This window comes from Parus major, chromosome 24 (genome assembly GCF_001522545.3).
Source record: "Parus major isolate Abel chromosome 24, Parus_major1.1, whole genome shotgun sequence".
NCBI lineage: Eukaryota > Metazoa > Chordata > Aves > Passeriformes > Paridae > Parus > Parus major.
Window position 1 is genome coordinate 2,148,199 of NC_031792.1, and position 15,890 is coordinate 2,164,088.

Sequence of the window (15,890 nt, forward strand, 5' to 3'; positions counted from 1 at the left end):
AACCTTTCCTGGGATGGATTCCCCCCTGCAACCAGCTCTGGTGAGGTGCTGCTCATCCTGCCCATGACTTTTTTTGCAGGTCCCAGCCCATGTCAGCTCCTTTCAGCTAAAAAAGGACCCAACAGATGGGTTCATGCATACATTTAGCTCAGACACGAGGAGGTTTTTATAAGCAGTGATTTAACAGGAGCAGATTAAAAAAAAAACAAATCCAAAAACCCTCGACTGTTTTTAGGTGAAACTTGGTCAGCTTTCAAAAAGGAACAGGTTTGCTTCAGCGCTGGTGTTTGTAACCTCTCACATGATAAATTGCAGTTGAAATCGTCTCCCAAAGCCACAGCAGTGAAATTATTCCAAAACTGCCAAAGCAGAACACCTCATCATTGTCAATATTCTTTTATCCCCCTCTGGTCAAAATTAGCACAATTTCACAACATAATTTGCTTGGGGATGAATGACATTTTCAAATGGAAAACAGGCCCCATTCAGCTGCTCATTCATTTGATTGGAAATGAATTTTTTAGTGGCAGTTTCACACACTTTGCTTTCTGTGAATACTCTGTGATTGCAACTTTCTCAGACGTGTGTGTTGGCAACAACAGATTCCAAAAAAGAGTTTCTCCTGATAAATCTTGGCCTAAAGCTTGTCACTTATGGGTGTCTGGGAAGAGTATTTGGAGCAGCTTTGATTCTTGTCTGTGGCATGTTTTAAATCCCTGATTGGATGAGCATAAATCATTTCCTGTATAAATTTTCGTGATTATCAAGCTCAGATTTGGTTTTCTGCTTAAAACGGTGTCAAAGACACTTTTTTTAAGCAATCAGTTTACTGTGATTCTTTAAAAAAAAACCAAAAAAACCCCAAACCAACATGAAGAGCCTCTGGACACTTCTTATCTCGAGAGCTTTTATCCATTTTCTTTCATTGCCTACATTTGTTTGTTACTCATCCCAATTGTGCTTAATTCCAGTTGAGATCACAGGGGCTTTTAGCAGCATTTATCTCCCCGTGTGAACACACAATTTCCAGCATAAAAGGAGCCTGTTCTGCTAATAAATAGCACTGGAGAAATTAGATTTAGGTGAGATACTGGGGAGAAATATTTCAGTGTAATGATGGGGTAGGACTGGCACAGGTTGCCCAGAGAAGCTGTGGCTGCTCCATCCCTGAAAGTGTCCAGGTTGGAGCAACCTGGGATAGTGGAAGGGTTGGAATTGGATGAACTTTAAGGTTTCTTCCACTTCAAACCATTCTGGGACTTTATGAAATGATGTTGCCCATTTTTGCAGTGGATGTGCTGGGGAAGGCTCACCTGACACCCCAAACTGAGGCTGGTACTGAACTTGAAGAAGGTAAAAATGCTTTAAATGGTCTTTAAATGGTCTTTAATTTACTGTAATTTCTCTTTTTTTATTTATTTTCCTGGCAGAGGTTCTCTGAGCTCTAAGGCTGGATCTTTTCATTCTAGAGCAGAGCTGAGGACATTTTTCCCTCTGTTACTGTCACCACATTCCCACAACCCAGGGCTGCAGTTTGAGGGTGTCAGTGCCACTGTGGACACACAATAAATTACTCCAGGTCATTCCCTTCCTTCCAAAAGCTGCTGTGGACAGGGAAAAATCCCTCTGGAATGAAAGTGAGTCTTTGGGGCAACTTTCCTGAGCATCTCTCTCCAAGGAATCTGCATTCCCTTCAAATCCTTTATCCTAAAGAGCTGGAGATGTTCTGCCTCTGGGATTGTTCCTTTTTTGGGACAATTCTCTCTACCTGTGCTAGATTGCTCTGCATGTGAAAAGAATATTTCCTTTTATCAGGTCCAAGTAAATCCTCTTTTAATGTAATTGCATCCCTTTATTATGGAAAGTAAACGCTGGAGCCTCCAGCTGATGTTCCCTGTGCCATTTATCACCTCACACTCCTCTACCTCCACCTTTTCTCCCTCTCCTCCCTGAACTAATCCACTCTTAATATCTTTAATCTCTCCTAACACAGAAGCCTTTGCAATGTCCACATCGTTTCTGTCCTCAGGGCTGCAGCAAAGCCCTGTCCTGAGCAGGGTTTGAGCTTTGAAACCTGTAAGGAACGTTTAAGGAGTGATGGGATGAGTGATTCCAGCTTCCTGGATGGCTCTGGAATTCTTGTTAATGAGCATCTCCTGGACTGGGATCGGTGATGTGCTGGATTCTCTGTCTCACATGGAGATTTGGGAGGTCGCTGTCACCCTCACAGGGGCTCAGAGATGGGGAATAAATCCCTAGAAACAGCTCTGCTCCAGGGTTTTCCATGGATAACAGCAGCTCAGTGTGTTCCCAGGGCACAGCCTAAGGGTTAATCCTCACCTATCCCAAACCATCTCCACCTTTGGTGGATGCCTTGCTCTTATTTCTAAGTATGAAATCAAATTTTCCCTTCTCTTCCCTGTCCACATCCATAAATCTTTAATGATAAGAGATTTATGGAATAATTTGAACTGTTTTGGGATTTTTTTTTTTGGCTGGGGTGTTCTTGTCACTCTAACTCCAAACAGAATTCCAAGTGCTCCGTGTTCTCTTGTGCTGCTCCCAGCAGGTTTTATTTTAGAGATCCTTTTAATTTAAACTAAAAGATCCTGTCCTGGATGCACATCCCAGGCTGGAGGGACCCCCTGCAGGAATTTATCCCAAATCTCACCATTCCCATTGAAATCAGCGGGATTATTCCAGATTTTTGATGAGATAATTTGTGTTCAAGCCTGGGGATCTTCCCAGAGAAACAACCACAGAGGATCCAGCCACTGCTCTACAAGAACAATGTATTTAATCCCAAAATAAATGGCTCCAGACAGTGGAGAAGAGGTCACCAGTGGATGATGACTGGAAGTGTTTCCTCCTGGGGAAAACATCTCCTGAGAAAAACATTTCTTCTCCCTAACATCAGGATTTATATCCTCAAAAAAAAAAAAAAAGAAACAGGAATAAAAGCAGATTACTGAGCTCTCCCCTTTATATTAAAGTCATTTTTTCCTTGAGGCTTAGTGCTAATTGCCCAGCATTTAATTGTCTTGTATTTTTATTTGCAATTCATTTTTCCCACGGATCGATGCAGTAATTCAGATAAAAGATTGGGAATCAGCTGCTGAGCCACAGAGAATTTATCATTATGTATTGATTCCCATGGCGTCAGCAAATGAAACTCTTGTCCACATCATGAAAAAAAATAAAGCAAAGTGGGATAAATGAAAAGAGTGGGAATTGCAGGGTGGATTTGAGGAACAGTTGCTCCATTTTTGTGTGGCCTTTGTGAGCCAAGCAGGGCAGAGAGCAATCAGCTCAAAAAGCCCCAGAGAGCAGCAGAACCGAGCTGGGAGGATCATTCATGGCTCTGAGCTATCAACACAGGGTGGGAAAATTCTGGATTTGATCCATGGGTGGTTATTAGATCCCAGGGGCCCCTTTGGTCACTAATTACACACCAGTTGATTGCAGCCATCAGCTCCCCAAGCACCCAGTGGAGAAGAGGGGAAGAAAAGGGAAATATTTCACTGGGAAAGGCTGGGATTGGCTCCTGTGCCTGTTCCGCTCTGGAATGTGCCTGATCCACATCCTCCCCAGGACCCTGTCCTTGCCCAGTCAAAACCTGGGATCAAACCTCACACAGGTGCCTGGGATCTGCTCCAGTTTTCCAGGAATTCCTCTGGAATCACAGATTTAGTTTAATTTTGTTTCCTGCACGGAGCCAAAAGGGTTAATGGCAGAATTTTAGCTGTAATAATGTCGCTTGTCCCCTTCCCAGTGGCCACTGATGTGTGAGCAAGCCCAGGCTGCCAGGCTTTTGTAGAACACATATTTAATAGAATACATATTTAATAGAATAGAGATTTAATATAATACATATTTAATAGAAATATATATTTAATATAATGTATAAATATATGTATAGCATATACATAAATATATATACATAAATATAAATACAGAAAGATGTAAATATAATACAAATATTAATATTATTTATATTATCATATATATTATGTATTTAGAATATTATTTATATTGTTATTTATTTATATGCTATAAACACATAAATATATGTATCCTACATATAGAAAATATGTATTAGAGCTACTCAGTGCAGAAGCCTGATCTTACATTCACCTTAAACTTGAGGCCAAACAAGAATCTGATTTTTTTATTGCCACAAACCACCAATAAAACCCTGCTCATGTCATCAGAGTCTCCAGGACTTTGTTTTGATATTGATATTCTGATATTCTGATATTCCCATAATAAAGGGATGCAATTACATTAAAAGATAGATTTTATTGCTGATCCCATAATGTCTCATTCCCTGAATCCACTTCAAGGGTCTTTTCCTCATCAATTTTGGGGTCTCAAAGCTGTTTCCTCGGCCTCCCTGAGTCCTGGAACTGGATTCTGAAATGTTTTGAGGTCCCTTTTGTGCTCCCCTGTTGAAACCTCCAGGACAGAATTATAACGTGATTTAAAAGGAAAATTGGAAATTCCCTCTGCAATTCCAGCCTGAGGAGAGCAAGCGAAACCCATCAAGGATATGCAAAGAATTATTCTAAGCCACAGGAAGAGCAGGAAAATTGTTGGGCAGTCCTATGAATCCTGCATTTATTAGCAGACATTTGTCAGAACACAGCGTGGATCCAGCGGCGCTTGGATATCTGTGGTTATCCAGGAATGCAGAAGGAATTTAGGGATTCCTGCAGCCCTGGCTGCCCTGACCTTGACTCTCTCCGTGTTTGGTGTTTTCCTGAGCCGGCAGCACCGCGGGATGGAGAGGGAGGGAAGGAGGAATTGGTGCTTGGAATGATGCAGGAAAATCCGGGAGCTGGGCAGGAGGTGACAGCAGCAATCAGATATTTCAGAGAGCAAATGTCACAGTGTCACCTGAGTGAAGCGTTCTGGCCCTTCCAGCACTGATCCCGGGGGGATGTGACAGCTTCCTCACCTGGCATCAGGGAGAGGTCTCCATTCCCTGAATCCCGGGAAATTCCCTGCCCCATAGCCTCCTTCATCATCCCAGAGGAAAGGGATTTAGGGGTGCCAGCTGCTCTGTCAGCACAAAGCTGAAGGTGGGGCGGTTTTCTGAATCACCAAGGATGCCCCAGATCTCCTCCTCCTCCCCTCTCTCTTTACAGCTCTGTTCCTGTTCCATGCCCAGGAAATCCTCCTGGATTCCTCAGTTATTCACATCAGGGATAAGTGAGTATCCCGTGGTCGTTAGGAACTTCTCCCTTCCTTGCTCACATGTCCTTTCCTTTCCCCTTGTCACAAGCAGTTAAAGTGCTAAAGCAGCCTTGAAACGCAGAGCAGCCCCCAAAGTGCACTCCCAGCTCTGATGAGGCAGGGAATTAAAAAAAAGAGAGAAAGAAGAGAGGGGGAAAAATCTGAATCCAGAGATTTGGGACACTTTTACAGCCCAGCACTGCCGGAGCTGCTGATGTTTTATAATGGGATTGCTGCTATAAATGAGACAATCATTTCACTTTTTGTTTAGGAGCTTCAGGTGTAGTTAATCCCTGCGGTGCTGAGAGGAATAAGGACTCTGTAGAAGGATGGTCTTTCCCCTCAGACAGCCGAAATTAAATGTTCCAGGAGACAGAGAGTGAGCACAGACAGAAATGAGGCGAGGAGCAGGGGTAGTTTATCATGATGGGCCACAGATGCAGCCCCAGGGAAAGCTGCTGCTTCACTGGTTTCCTCTGCAAAGGAGTTTTCAGGAGAGCCGTGAAGGGGAACAAGGATTTGCCTTCGTGCACATTTGTAGGTTGCTCCTCTGGACTCTAAAAAAGCTCCAAAACGCCACACAAATGATAAAATAAATCATCTGAGGGCTTGGCAGCCCTGCATCTTTGGAAGGGTAGGTGATGCTCTTGGCAATGGACAGCTGAGAAGATTTAAGGACCCAGAACTTCTCTGGATTAAACCCAAGGTGGTGTGCAAACCCGAATTTTGGAGGCTGGGGATTGTGTGTACCTTGGTTCCCAAGTCTGATCCAGGAATACAGAAGGGTGTGAGGCAAAAAGTGCTGTGGGAACTGAGGAGGGTGAGCCTGGCAGGCCAAGGAGAGAAGAAAAAACTCGGGACGATGTGGGGAGGTGGAATTAGTGGGAAATCAGCGTGTTCCTGCAGAGGGAGGGACAGATAATGGGGAGAGGCAAGAAAGGCGAGGATCAAAGTGGGTATTGATGCTGCAACAGGCCGGGGAGGGATCAAAGGGGAGATAAAACAGGTTGCCAAGGCATCTGAGGCTTCCTTCAGCTCCCAGCCCCCTCTTCCTTGAAAGGGAGGCTGAAGAAACAGAAACAATGAATTCAGGGCCAGCCAGGGTAAATAAACCCCAGCTGAACCCTGCCCTTTAGTTTTGATGCTTTTTAAGGTGAAAGCCAAATTCTCCCGTGCTCCTGATGAGCTCTCCCTGTTTCTGCACGGTTTTGGCCCAACCCTTCTTCCAAATGGCCCTGAATTCCTCATTTCATCCTTCACTGATGGATTCAGGGAGGTGAGGGGACTGCACCAGTCACCCAAGAGCATCCAGAGCGTTCCCACCCTATCAGTGGCTCAAAAAAATCCCCAAATCTGGGGTTTCTTTCAGCTGCCTGAGGCCCTGTGAGCACTGCCAGAGATCTGAAGTGATCTCCAGGCCAGGGAATGGGTGAAAGTAAAGAAAATCCGAGATCCAGAGGAAGCTGGTGTGCTCACTAACCTTCAGGGTTTGTTCCTGAGCACTTCTTGCTGTTATCCAGATGGGCCCCGTTCCAAGTGGATGTTTGTGTAATTCCTGAGGGGCATTAGCAGCTCTAGATCAGCATTTTAATCTTCCTTCAATTCCTATTTTCTTGTCTGGCCTCTGGGGACCATCTCGGAGCTTTCAGAACAGCGATGGGAGATTTAAAATGAAAGGAGGGTGCTGCTGGTGCAGGGTAGGAGATGCTGACCCCCAAAAAATGGGATTTTCCCCAAATTTTGCTCAGCTCTGCAGCCGTGCTCAGCTGCTCTGAGCTGTGATCGCTCTGGAAGAACCTGCCTGGCAACCCAAAATGCAGACACAGCTCGATTTGAGACAAATCCCCCCCTGCCAGCTCCGAACTCTGCGGAAAGAAAACTTCCCCGCCTTCAAAGCAAAGCCCAGGTTTCCCTAAATTGGCAGGAAATGACTCATCCCACAAATACAGACTCGGAAATATTCAAGTTCTCATCCAGGTAGGAAAAAACACTGGGAAAAAAAATCCCTTAATTAGTGTTTTGTGGGGAAGTGTTTTGGAGGTCCCAAGTGTTCTGCTGGGTTGGTTTTGAGCCTCTACAAATGCAAAGAGATGCAAGGGAAGCCTCTGGGCTGGGATTTCCATGTGGAAAGGCTTCTCCTGGGACTGTGAAATTGTTGCCCATAGCGTCCAGCCCAGCAGCAACTCTCTTGACAGAGTGGTACAGGTAATTAGACAGGTAATTAGACAATGTCCAGGTAATTAGACAGGTAATTAAGCAGGCAAAATCTGACTGACAGGAAACTTGGGCACCCCTTCCTGTGGTCAAAGCTTCAGGATGTATTTCCCACTGCCTCAAGAAAAGAGATTTTATTCAGTGTATCTTTCTATTTAGGCTCAACTAAAACCTCGTTTTTCATCTTGGCAATGCCCAAGAATTCTGTTCCACTTCTATTTCACATGGGGGGAAATGGATAGGGAATGACAGAAGAACAAAACAAATCCAAAAATAATCCCCTGCCCTTGCTTTTGTTCCGTCACCGCTCCCTTTGGCCGTGCTGACATCCTCTCGAGGGTGTTTAATCATATTGATTACATTGATATTGCTCTCTAGGGCTTGTTCTTGGGAAAACAGAAGCAAAATAAAACTCTGCTGGAGCAGGGGTAGCTGAAGATTTTGGGGATGTTTTCCTACACACCCACCCCAGGTTTTGGGATTTTCCAGGGGAGAGATGGAAGCAGAGACAGTGGAAATATCGAGGTCTGTGTGAGTTATTTTGATTCCCATCCCTTTTCCCCCTTTGCTGAGTCCCTGCTGGGTATAAATTTCAGCACATCCTCATTCTGGTGCTCCCATTCCACAGGGAATTCTCTCCTCAGCTTTGGAAAACGCCTCATTAGGAAGGCTTTGCTGAGACAGGACCTTGAGGGGTGATATTGGATTATTTTTTCACTCTCCCTCAACTCAGCTGTGGTGGTTTTCATCAAGGATGTTTGGATTGCATTTTCCTAATACAATTTTATATTTGATTTGGGGGGATTTCTATTATTAATAACCTAAAGATAATCTGAACTCTTGTCCCAAGACTAAAAAAAAATCCCAAATAAATAAGCAGAGCTCAATCTCCTCTTCCCCATTTAGTGTCTCCCTTTTTGGGGATGTGTCAGACACTGAGATCATCCTTTCAAGCACCGTGTTCATGTAGAGGAGTTGTTCAAATTGCCATGTGTAGATGCATTAAAAAAGCTTGATCTGTTTGTCTGGTGGGAGGAAATGTTTTCTCTTAGGAAATGTTTTCTCTTAGGAGGTTCCAAGCAAAACTTAGTCCACTTTTCCCCACTGTCTTTCCACTGAACTGAAAATAAAAAAGATGATTTCATCAGATTTCCTTGATTTTTTTTTTTTTTTGACTTTTCTTAAAGCTTCACCTCCATGAATCATGTGTTTATCTTTAAAATCAAAAAGAAAAGATCTCTGGCTCCCCCCTCCTTGCCATTAAAAATTCTAAAAGCTGTGTAGCCTTAGAGAATAGCCTTTCCAAAGACATGAAAAAGAATTGCTGATTTATTTATTATTTATAGAGCTCATTATATTTTAACTCCAGGGGGTGGCAAATATAGGATAGACTCCTTCAAACAACTTGTGGGCCCTCCAGTGGTGCTCTCCATGGTTTCTGTGCTGGAGAAGGGAGGGAAGAGCAGCTCCAGAAGAAAAGTGAAGTAAGGACAGGTAGGGTGGGCAGTTTTTGGGAGCTGGGAATTATCTGGAATGGGATTCAGAAAGTTGGGAGCTGGCACAGGATCACCCCAGCAGGGCATGAAGGATTTGGAATCCCGAATTCCCAGGGGATATGGGGATGATTGTCCCAGCAGTAACAGGGCCTGCACAGCCTTTCCTGATGCCAGCTTGGATTTCCCCATGGAAACTCGCTCTGCTCATCCAGCAGCTCCTGGATGTTTTTTTTATCCTTTGGGAAAAACAAGGATTCACATCTTGTTTGTCGCTGTTGTCTTGTTCCTGGCGCTGACCTGGGGATAAGGATCTGGCACAGAACATTTTATCAGCTGTGGTAAATGTTCTTTCTTTATTAATTCCATTTGGGATCAATAATTAATGCTGCTGTCTCCTTTGCAATCCGCCTTGGTGGGAGAGGAGGTCAGGATTTCATGGCTTTGTGTTCCTCACCATCCCAAAATACACAAGGATTTTGTGTTATTGTATTATTTTGTAAGGATATTATGAAACATTTTTTTTCCACTTGTTTAGGGGTCAGCAAGATCTCAATTTACAGGGACAAGGTGGATAATTTGGAATGGAATTCCCAGCACAGAGGAAAGGTAGCAAAGATTGAGCAAGGATCATCCCATCCCTCCCTGCTCAGGGCCAGAATAATTCAGACAGACTTGTGGAGCAGAAAGTGAACTTTAAATTGGTAGGAAAAGCAGAATCAGAGAGGATTTCTCTGCCCACCACAATCTCCCCAGGGCTGAGAGTTTTCTGACCAATTCTTTTGGCAGAAATTCCAGCCAAATTCCAGGTTTGGGTCAGTGCAGCCCAAAGTCTGTGTGATTCCAAGGTGGAAATGCTGTGTGGTCTCTTGAGCCAATGCACATCCCTGGAGCGTCTCTTACCTCAAAAATCAAAGTGATTTGGGTTCCAAATTTCACAAAACAAATAGGGCAAGGCTCAGGAGCCAGAATTTCTTTGGCTTTTAGCTGTCTTCAGCTATCAGCTCCCCTTGGGGCAGTCCACAGCACATCAGGACTCTTTCTTGGCTGCTTTTCTGAGGCATTAACCAAGAGCAGATAAATCCTAAGCTGAAGTTTATTTCTGGAACAGCAAAATGCCAGGATGGGATCTTTGTGCCAGCAGCACAAATCTGAGCCCCACTGGCAGCTCCTGATCCTTCTGTGGGTAAAAAGAGAATTTCAGAAGGTGGCAGAGTACCTGATAAAGGCTCAGTTAATCCCACAGGTGCCAGGGTAAGAATGGCAGAGGGATTTTGCACACCCTGCTGAACCAGGAGATGTTATCCTCCTCCCACATGCCAGGGAAACAGAGGCAATGAGGATCAAATTCCCAATTCCCTTCTTTTCAGACAGTTTCCTTTTCCTGCTGTCTTCTCACAGCTTCTTCCCTCCCCTTCCCCTTTGCCCTTAGTCAAACCCAAATTGTTTAAATTAAAAAATTGTGTTTTGATTCTTTTCCCTGCCCAGGTGCCACAGCACTAACCCTGACAGCAATTCTGGGATGGGTATTCCAAGGCTGCTCCTCCTGGGAAGGTCTGGCTCCTGTTCCAGCCCATCCTTTATCCCAGCCCTGTTTGCTTCAGTTTGGCCAAAGCTGCACAAATTCAGGAGAGATCTGGAGGGGCTGGGCCTCGTCCCCTTGGGTCTGTCCCATACATGGAGCAGCAGCAAACTCCAGCTCTCACTGGATAATCCATGTCCCTGCAGAACCTGCTGGAAAAGCTCCTCCTGCCCCTCTGGTTGTCATTTTCCTGATGTTTTCCTCTTGCATCCCCAGGCTCTTGCCAGTGGTGGGTTTGATTTCAGTGCCCAAGGATTTCTCCTGGTGAACCATTGTTGTTCCCTAGGTCCTGCCTCTTTTGCAAAAGATCTCCAAACAAAGATCCCCAATCTCAAATTCAAAAATGATTTCACTCAGGTGGTTGTTCTTTGCCCCCTGTTTGAACCCATGGATGCTCTGTGGTATCAACTGAATTAAAATTACCTGGGCCATCCTCTGCTTTTACAAACACTCTCTGGAGAATTCAGATTTTTTGCCTCATCCTCCACCAAAGGCATAAATGGGATTATTCCAGAGCCTTCCAGTCAGCCACAGCCCCAAATCAGGGAAACAATGGAGCTCTCTGCCAGCAAAAGTGAGGATGGGATTCAGAACCTAATTAGATGGGGAGACTGGGAGCAAATATGTAAATACCAGGATGACTATTGTAAAAAATATTTTCAGTTATTTGTACTGCAGGATTTCTTGATTTGCTGCTGGGATTGGGAGGTTTCTCTGCGTGGTCTCTTAGGAAATGAGGGGGAATTGCCATGCAAATCAAAGCAGTGGCTTTGTTTTAATGTGCTTTAAAGGGGGGAGGGCAGGTGAGCATCACTCAGTTAAGGGGAATGTGAGGGGGGAATGAAGAAAAGGTGTCAGAGGTGCTCTGAGCACCTGGATATCAACATGTGGGTAATGTGTGAAATGTGCAGACATCCACCAAGGATCCACCCTGAAGGAATCAAGTGAGACAAGCTGTGCTTCTTTTGGTGTTTTTTTTTTAATAAGTAGAACTAGAAATGCCTGGCAAGAAGAGTTTATTGAGTGAAAATGGAGCAGGGGATGAGGCTCGAGGGATAAATGTCCTTTCTGTGTGGGGATTTGGACACTGCATCAGGTTCCTGTGGGACTCAGGGATTTGAAAGCTGCTGAAACCACAGCCCCAGGCAGGAATTTGTGTTGTGTGGCAGGGAACAGAGTTTGTGGTGCCCTGATTTCCTGGAAATGCAATTGCCATCTCAGATCCACAGAACAACCTGTGGAAATGCAGCTGCCTGGAGGAGAGCCTGGCCTCCGAGTAAAAGCTGGAGGAAATTGCTGTGGGCCCTCAGGGAAGGCTCTGAAGAACTGATTTAAGATGGGTCAGAGAAGTTCTTAGCCCAAATTGCCCTCTGTAATTTCTTATCTGCCAAGTGCCAGCCCATCTCCACTCTCAAATCCCAACACCTCCCAGAACCTTCCCTGCCACTCTCTTTTCATCCCCTTTCCTTGAACTCTGAGCCCATCTGCTTTAAATAAAAGCATCTTTCCCTTCTTCTGTGAAACACAGACTTGAAATTATCCTCACAGAGGAAGCAGACCCTTGCACCAAAGCGTTTCTCCTCTGCTGGAGCTCCAGCTCTGTCTTTGCAGCCCACCAGGGACCTGCATCCAGCCAGCCAAATGCTCAGCAGCTGAACTGCATCCCTCAAGCAGTGCCAGTGAAGAGAAATAATTAAAAAGAACCCAAAAAAAAACCCAGACAAAACATCCTTTCAGCTGGAAACTTTTGCCCCATGATCGTGTTTTCTCTGTGGTGTAATTCCTTCCAGGGAATATTCATGGAATTGAAAGGGGATTCCATGCAGAAGCCATGAACTGGATGTGATTATGATGCCTGGCATTTGTTTACCAGTTCTTGTTTAATTAATCTCATCAAATTTAATGTCCTGTAGTGCTGGCAGAAGAGGAGGAAATGCAGGAACTCCTCTTTTGGGGTTCTGTGCCCTCCAGAGTCCCTCAACATCTGGTGACTGCTTTTCTCCTGTGCCTGGGCTCTCACACCTCTCTGGGAGTCAGCAATTTGCTGCTGATGCTTTCCTTGAGAAAGGCTCTGGAAAGTCCCACCCAAACGTGTGGACACCACCTTTTTTTCAGGGTAAAACTGCCCACTTTCTGTGTATTACTTTGTGTTTCTCCCTGACTTCTCCGGGTGTTTTCAGGTGCTTGCAAAGAGCAGAAAAGGAGGAATTCTTCCCCTGCCACGAGTGGCAGGAGTTGTGGGCTTTTCCCTCCTTTCAGTATGGGCTATTTAATGAAATAATTGCTCCTTTAACAAATTACCCCTCATTAGCCAAGCCACTGTGGCTGTGCACACTCTGATCCATGGAATGCAAAGATATTCCCTTAAAAACCCTCCTGATAATCGGCACAGCTGAGCTGCCTGGCCACTTCTATCTATCTGCAGCTGACGAAAAGTGATGCCCTGTGCTGCTGACAGTATAAAAATAATAAAAATCACAATTAATAATAATAATGCATCACAACACAGCTTTGAACTCCCACCTGGCTGGTTCAGGATAGAAAATCTTGGATTTTTCCTGCAGGCTGAGGAGTTTGATCTTGAGGTAATGGAGTTTTGTATTGGGGTAACCCAGAATTGCTGTCCTGGCTGCGATAAATGAGAAATCTCCCACTAAAGCAGGTCCATGCTGGCCTTGGACACCTCCAGAGCTCCAGCCTTGTTCTTCTATCCCATCAGTCCAAGGCAGCCCTCTGTCCTTCAGTTAATTCTCTATATTCCAGTCAAACTCGCTGCCTCTGAAGTGATGGAACTGGGGCATGTGGGGAGGTTCAAACAAGGATTAATAATTTCTCTGGGTGATGAAAATACAAAGTGTTAGTTGTGAAGGGCAGGAGTCCCTCATGCCTGCTGAACATGAGAGGATGCTGGGATGAGATTTTTGCTCTTGATTATTTCCCTCTCCTTCAAGTACAGCTGTTCTTTTAGCAGAAACAAATGGATTTGGGAATATTCAGTCATTACTTCTCCCTGAAATTATTTTTCTTCTAAGTGTATCAAATAATAAGTGTTTCAAAAGGGAAAATTTTCATTTTTATCATACTTTTTTTTTTTTTTGAAAATGCATTATTCTGTTTAGCTTCCTCTGCTTCTTTCATCGTGTGTGTTGTTCCATCTCCTCTCTGAAGCATCCACAAATAAAATATTAGAATTATTAACTCTACTTTGCATAGGCCAAGGTTGCCAGAATAGAGAGAGGTTTTTAGACTAGATATTAGGAAAAAAGAAATCTTTCCTGTGAGGGTGGTGAGGCCCTGGCACAGGTTTCCCAGAGAAGCTGGAAAATATTCCCCTCCTCGTGATCCTGCCTTGCTCCAAACTCATTTTCTTTAAGAAAACCTCATTTCCTCTCTTTCTGATCCCTTTGGTTGTAAAAGGGGGATTCACATTGGCTGGGAAAATCAGTTCAACAGGGATGCTGATGTCCTGCTAATGGGCATCGCCTCAGGTATGGGTTAAAACGATTTAAAAGTGCTGAAAGTGGCATTAATGAGGGCCATAAGCTCACTGATGGCACCGTGAGCAAAGAGCTGTCCCCAAAAGCAGCTCCACCACATCTGGGGCATCCCACGGAGCAGCTGCTCCTGCCAGATGTGCTCCTCAAACAGCTGGCCTTGCTCTGCCTTCCCTCTGGCTCTGTTCTTGCACCTCCTGACCGATTCTCACCCCCCAAAATCTTCCCTTTTCCCTCTGCAGAGCAGACCCACACCTGATACACACAACAGCTTTGCCTGGGACTCAGACCCCTTTTCCCCCTGATCAAACCAGAAATCATAAATATTGCTGACTGCTCACCTCTGCAAGCCCAGCTGTGAATTTTGCTAGCCCAGCCAGCTTGTTGTGACCTGAGGCCTGGCTGGAGGGAGGGTCTGAGGGTGCTGCTCAATTCCCATTCTTTATGGAACCAAACAGGACTCTCAAAAGTTTCCTTGCTGATCACTAAAGTCTGGTAATGGCTTGGGACAAGGAGCTGGGCACCCTCAGTGACAAACCGGCCCAAACAGAGCCAAAACCAACTGAGCAGAGCAAAATAAAGAACAGAATTCAGCACGAGCTGATGGGGCAGGGCTGGTAAAGCAGAGGCACGCTGGAGGCTCCTGTCCCAGCTCCACACAGGTCCTGGCACGCCTGTGACACTCGTGGCACCAGCCAGTGTCACACCAGGCAGAGCTGCCTGCTGGATTTTAATTAGAGTCAGACTAAATTACATGGGACTCGGCGAGCTCGTCCTTTTCAGCGGGGCTTGGGGAGAATGAAAAGACGAGCATTTTCAATTTAAGGTTTAGTTAGATAATGCCTGTTGGTGCCAGTAGATTACAGAGTGGATATTAAATCCTCCAGGATTTGCAATGGCAAAGTACTCACAGAATCCATAAGCAGGAAGGAGAGCACGGCTGTGGAGCTGTCGTCCCCTGGAGGACCCGAGCAGGAGGAGAAAATGGGAAGTAAATCTTGCCTTTGTAGGGAGCTCCATGCCAAGAGCACGCATGGGCAGGCTGTGGCCTTCAAAGGTTCCCCTGCTAAGGAGATTTCCTGCTCCAAATGGCTGGGAAAGGTTTTGTCAGACTGTGGAGGAGGGCTGGCTCTGTGGTGCCAGAGCTCCTGCTGGGGGTTTGGGGACAAGGAGCCCACAAAAACACCTTCTGGGGGTGTCCCTGCAAACCCAGACAGCTGTGCTGTGGCACCTGAGGTGCACAGACCCTACAACCAACTCTGGCCCTGAGATGTTGGATAAAACCACCCTGAGCTGATGCAGGGGGTGATGAGCAGCTCCTGGCGGCAGCAAAGCAAACCCAAGCAAGCCTTGGGATGAGTTTAGCCCAGCTTCAGCAGGATTTGGGGGCATCTAGGACTCGACAAGTTCTTCCTAGAGCTCATCAAAGCCAGGCTGAACCAGGTTTGGGGTTCCCAAGATTGGCTGGGATGGGGTTCTATCAGGGAAAACAAACGCTGTGGGCAGAGCTTGACAGAATTTGCTGTAAATCCTCCCCAAAACATCCCAGAGCACGAGGTTCAGGATCAGCAGTGCCAGGGAAGCTGCTCCTGTTGGTCCATCTGTGCCCTGATGCTGCCTGACTTTTCAGGGAGAAAATGCTGACAGCCCACATCCACAAGAACATGAAAACTCTTATTTACAAAACACTGAAGAACTGGTAATAACAAACAGAAAGGACAAAATATTCATCCTTCATTGCTCTCATATATAAGAAGCTTTACTGCTCCAGGTCTAGATACGTGCCTGATGGCAGAGTGTAAGATTATGAGTTTAAAAGCACTAAAATGTGCAAATTAATTACCACAACTAGCCGTGCGTTAATGGCTTAAA